The sequence below is a fragment of the Vespula vulgaris genome, chromosome 18 (genome assembly GCF_905475345.1).
Source record: "Vespula vulgaris chromosome 18, iyVesVulg1.1, whole genome shotgun sequence".
In the NCBI taxonomy this organism is placed as follows: Eukaryota; Metazoa; Arthropoda; class Insecta; order Hymenoptera; family Vespidae; genus Vespula; species Vespula vulgaris.
The window spans coordinates 2,842,501-2,848,392 of record NC_066603.1 but is presented as its reverse complement, the minus strand read 5'-3'; the positions used below and the strand labels follow the sequence as shown (position 1 = coordinate 2,848,392).

Below are 5,892 nucleotides of genomic sequence, written 5' to 3'. Positions count from 1 at the left end.
GATACATTAAATGCCATAAATGTGCTCGTGTGAAATGGCACAAAAGGGGTAAAGAGAACAAAAGGGTAACGGATCATTACTGGAATTCTATAGATGTGTACATATATATATATATATCTATATATATATGCGTGTGTATGTAGATACTCACGTAAGTATATATAAAAAAATGAAGATAATAGGTCTACTATTATAAAAACTCCATCCTGTTTAAGTATAAAAACGATAAATTAAAATATTGCATGGATATTACGAGTATTGTATTAATATATATAAAAATACACGCGCACACACACAAACATATACAGATACACATATACAATCGACTTAAAGATGACGTGTTACGAGTACGTGTAAATTTTTTTAATGCCATATTATGTGCTAGTAAAACAGCTCTGAATAATGGATTGTATATATATATATATATAATACAATATAATGTGTGTATATATATATATATACACACATAGAAATATTATATATATAGAGAAAGATATATTGGTTAAAAGTCTTACGAGATAATATTAGCAAATTCTTTGACATCGATTTTCACGAAATTAACTTTGGAAAATCGAAGACGAAGAATTCAAAATCGATTTTCTCGTTTTAGCTTATTTTAAGATTACGTCGCACGGCGTAGGAAGAATGACGACGTATGTTGAAAATTCGAATTTATAGTATTCTATATACATGTGAATAAATACATAACCAAAGAGAAACCATGGAAAAAAGTTTAAAAACGGTGCGAGAATCTTGCAAGAAAAAAAGAAGAAAAAACGTTTCGGAGAGTCGATGCGAAAATTCAAATTTCGCGTCTTTTTTTTATACGTTTCTTCTTATCCGATATCGCGTTTGAATTGTATTCCTTTTTTTATGTCTTATTAGCATATTTAATTTATAACGTAAATACATTGAACGCATATGAAAATGAAAATGAAAATGGAGAAAAAAAATAATAATAAAAGAAAAAAATAAAATAAAATAAAATTTGTCTTTCACTTTTCACGGTTACGTTGTCTTTCGGCATTTTGAATTTTTACGTCGCATATTTTGTGTACGTGACACAATAAAAATTCACGTACGTAACATGCCATTGTTAGTTTGTCGGGAGAACCTTTAAACTAAGGGATTAATGTGTAGCACGCATATTTTTGTGTATATATGTATGTATAGAGAATGATGGAGAGATGTGTGAATGTTCTTTTTGTGGGATTAAGAGAGAAAGAGAGAGAGAGTGAGAGAGAGAGAGAGAGAGAGAGAGAGAGAGAGAGAGAGAGAGAGAGAGAGAGAGAGAGAGAGAGAGAGAGATATGTAAAGGGAGAGAAAATGTGAAAGAATGAGATAGAAAGAAATAATCGATGTTTATAATTTATGATATATATATATATATATGTATATATATATATATAATAAAGAAATTCACTTAATTATTATAATAGGATTAAGTACACAGATACAATGTCTGTTAATTATGGCAATTGGAAGGAGACTCATTTCTCATCTTTGGCATTTCGAAAACACGCTCATGTAGAAAATATTTACACAAACACATGAATTCTTAGACGATAAGTATTTATTATTATTTTGTAGCGCCTTATAAATCGTGAAAAATCGACGATGCATAAGGAATAAAAGAAAGAAAGAGAAGAAGAGTAAAAGTAGAAACAGAGAGAGAGAGAGAGAGAGAGAGAGAGAGAGAGAGAGAGAGAGAGAGAGAGAACAATAAAAAATAAAACGGAAGAAGAGAGGAGAAAAGAATGTAGGGAGTAAAGAAGGATTTTTCGAATTATTTCGTACGACATTATGAGATAAGACTTTCATTGTAATTCGTATGCGTATTAGGTACGGAAAAAAAAAATAATAAAAATACACGAATCACGCGATAACAATAGTTACTTACTGATGTGTTTCAAACGTCTGTATAACGCATCATAACTTTAATTTCTGGTCTTTGAAAAAGAGAAGACTTTTATTCGATCGTCATAAAAAAAATATTATTGATATACCGAAAGATTTCGTATGCATTAGTATTTAATGACGTCGAATATTTGCAGTAGGGATGTAACAAAAATCACTATAATCATTTTTTCTTTGAACTATTAAGATCAAAATCACGTGACTGAAAGCTGTTTAAAAAAATGATTACATGACTACATTATACCGTTTGTCGGTAACTTATCAACCAATGATAATTGACGATACACTTTTTGTCGGTAAAGTAGATAACTATATATAATAGAATATTCGTGAAAATAAATTTGTAAAGATAGATCGGTAATAAAGGGAGAGAAATAATAAGCATAGTTCTAAAATTAAAAAAAAAAAATCTGTTACACATCGTATGATTTCGATATATTCTTGAAGTCGTGAAATTGAATCGGTAAAATATCCAAGTGTATATTCAACTAGTAATTTGTAATTAACCATCACCGATCTGCAGATATTTGGCCAAGATATATATATATATGTGTGTGCATATATATATATATATATATATATATATATATATATATATAAAATAAAAAACAACTCACACGAAAAACGACAATATATCGATATCCCACTTGTAAACTTCTTCACCATTGAAATTGTGCACAATGTCTTTAAGTCGCGTGCGGATTCAAATGGAAGAAAAATAAACGCTATTTAGAAAGCTGCAGAATCTTACTTGTCATTAATTATTACTTCCTGAAAATACTTTGTCGATTTTAAAAACAATAATGAAAAATATTTAATAAATACAAATTTATTACTTTAATTCTTTTCTATACTTTTAATATGATTTTATCGAAGAGATAATAACTTTGTTTTATTTTTTATTATCAAAGTATTTCCTTTTATATATGTATGTATATATATATATATATATATATATATATATATATATATATTTAAGGATGTGTAAGTAGAAGGAAAAATAATTTATTTTTTTCTTTTTCTTTAAATTTATTTTCAAGGTCACGTTCTGCGTATGAAAAATCTTTTATTGAAAAATGCTCTTCATGCTACAACGTCAGTGTACCTTCGTCTGTTTAATTATTATTATTTTTTTTTTCTTCATTTTTTTATAACAGTACAAAAATTGCATTTTTACAAGTTGCCCAGCTTATGTGACTAAAAAACGTTTCAGCTAGCACTCTTGGCAATCGAAAAAAGATACATCTCATCTTATTATCCTAGGTACTAGAAGAATCGTTTTGCAACAAGGACGATCACCAAATATCTCGCTACGATAGACTACAAAGTCAAACCAGGTGAAAATAATTATCCATCGGTCTCGTACCTGTGCACAGCAATGCGTTTTTTCTTTTTTCTTCTTTTTTTTTCTTTTTCGATTTTCTCTTTTTTTAAATCGCTTACGTACGTTTTCATTTCCCTTCGTTTTTTTTTATCCTTCGAAAATCCTCCTTTTCTTTATTTATTTCTCTATTTTTTCCCTATTTCTTATCATTTCGCAATATCAATTTGCTTTTCTTATTATTATTCGCAAACGCAGCAAGTCGTCGTCGTTATCGTTACACGAACGCGTCCCCATTTTTATTTTTATATGGGTGCTGTCATTATTAATAAAAAAATTCGTTTTAGCCGTTTTCGATCTATAGAATGTCGAATATACACATTAATGCCGAATTATTTCTTAACTTTGAGAGAGAAAAGAAAGAAAAAAGAAAAAAAGAAAGAAAAAGAATATACATATATAAACAATAAAATAATTTCGTTCATTTATATTATATTATATTATATCACACACATATATATATATGTATATGTGTATATATATATATATATATAAAATCTACAATTTAATTTTTTCTAGTAGAGAATATATAAAATCCGAATATGCATTTCTGCGCGGGCGGAAAAGAGACAATTTTTTTTTTACTTATTAATTCTTAGATCTCTGAAAGACAGAGATACATTTTTATCTTGCCGATTTTTTCCGTGTTCTTTTCATTTTATTCTTGTTTCTTCTCGTTATCGATTTGTCTGTTTGGCTTCTTTTTTCTTTTTCTTTTTTTTTTTTTTTTTTTTACGGCATATGAGGAAAATTATCAAGGCCGCTATTACGCACAAGGTTAGTTCCTTTCTTCCTTTTCTTTTATCTTTTCTCTTTTTCTTTCCTTTCTCTTCCCTTTCATTGTTTCTAAATTTCTAAATAAAACCTACTTTTATGCACAAGATTTTTGTTTTACTTTGTTTTACTATTCCTTTCATTGTCGAAACAATGAGATATCCTCAATGAAACCCATTGATCGAACGAACGAACGAACGAAAGAACAAATAAAATATAAAAAGAAAAAAGAAAGCAAAACAAGAGCAGAAAAAAAAGAAAAAAAAAAAAAGAAAATCACGTGCATAAAAATCTAACGCATTCGAGAAAATCATACGCTTTTAAAAGTTTCACGCGTCAAAAAGAAATGTCGGCTTAAGTTGATGCGCCGAAAAGAAAAAAGCAAAAAAAAATATATATATATATATATATAGAAAAAAAAGAAGAAGAAAAAGAGAAGAACGGCTACTTTGCATTTACGCAGGAAATTTAAATTTTGTGTTTACATCTGTGTGTATGTATATATGTATGTATATGTAAGGGTGCCCATAAGAATAATAATAATAAAATAATAGTAATAATAATAATGATGATAATAATAATAATAATAATAGTAATAATAATAATAATGCGTAATTGGTCGCCATTTTGTTATCATATTTTCTCTCTCTCTCTTCTTTTCATCATTATTCCATTTACAACAGAATAATGTACGTGTCTAATTTTTGCTTCTCACTCTCTCTTTCTCTCTCGTGCGGGTTTCTTTCTTCTTTCTTTCTTTCTTTTTTCCCTTACAATTAAATTGTTCAAATTCGTCTTATTGATTACGATAATTATCTAATTTAATTTAATTTAATTTAATTTAATTTAATTTAATTTAATTTAATGTTTCTTTTTTTTCTTTTCGTCAAGTGCCACCAGTGCAGTGGGGGATAAAAAATTAAAGCCAAATGTCCGTCATTGTTATCACGTTACAGCAACTATCACAATAAGTACAATGAGTTTTTTCTTTTTCTTTCTCTTTTTCTATATATGATTAGATGAAAATAGTGAAAGGGGGAAGAAAAAAGAAAGGGGAAAAAAGACGATGGCGACCATTATTTTCATTCTTAATAGCAATAAAAACCTCTCTCTCTCTCTCTCTCTCTCTCATTCATACATTCTATGTCTTTTTCTATTTTTTATTCTTTCACTCTCATTCATATACTTCATCAATTTCTCTCCCTCTCTCACATACAGATTTTTATCCATAGATTATCTTTCTCTTTCTTTCTCTTTTTCTCTTTCACTCGGTTTTTAGTAGTCAATTACTTTTTAGGTCCTGCCTTTTTTCAATCTTTCTTTCCCCTCTTCATTTGGAAATTACAGTACGATGTTGCACTGTGATACCATAAAGAAAACAAATTATTAATCAAAAGAAAAAAGATAAAAAAAAAATCCATTCACGGGGAACAGTCTTTCAGTATTTTCACTAAACAATTATTACTTTTATCGAACTGGATATCATTTACTCTCTCTATCACTCTCTCCTTTTTTTTCTTCTTCTTTTTCTCTTATCAAAAACAAACAAATACATATACATACGTGCTAATACGTATACGTATCTATTCATTAATTATTGATCATTCATTTATTAATATACTTCGTATTTTTTTTTTGTTCATGTGTGATGTATGTATATTATGTATTTATGTATGTATGTATATTATATCTGCATATGTATCTCTATCTTCTACTATCTTCCTTTCCATGTATATATATGTATGTATGTATGTGTGTAAATATATGTTTCTGGTTCGATGCAGAGGGTAACGTACGCGAGTAATAACTATATATGTTAG

General features: G+C 28.0%; 1 protein-coding gene across 1 annotated transcript in view; it reads right to left on the bottom strand.

Moving 5' to 3' along the window:
- Nucleotides 1–3,996: 3,996 nt before the first annotated feature.
- LOC127070567 (protein Smaug homolog 1) overlaps nucleotides 3,997–5,892 on the bottom strand; it is a 10,492-nt gene continuing 8,596 nt past the window's right edge. The window contains exon 9 of the mRNA XM_051008695.1: nucleotides 3,997–5,892. This exon is cut by the window's right edge and continues 3,648 nt beyond it. The gene's annotated coding sequence lies outside the window, so the exon portion shown is untranslated.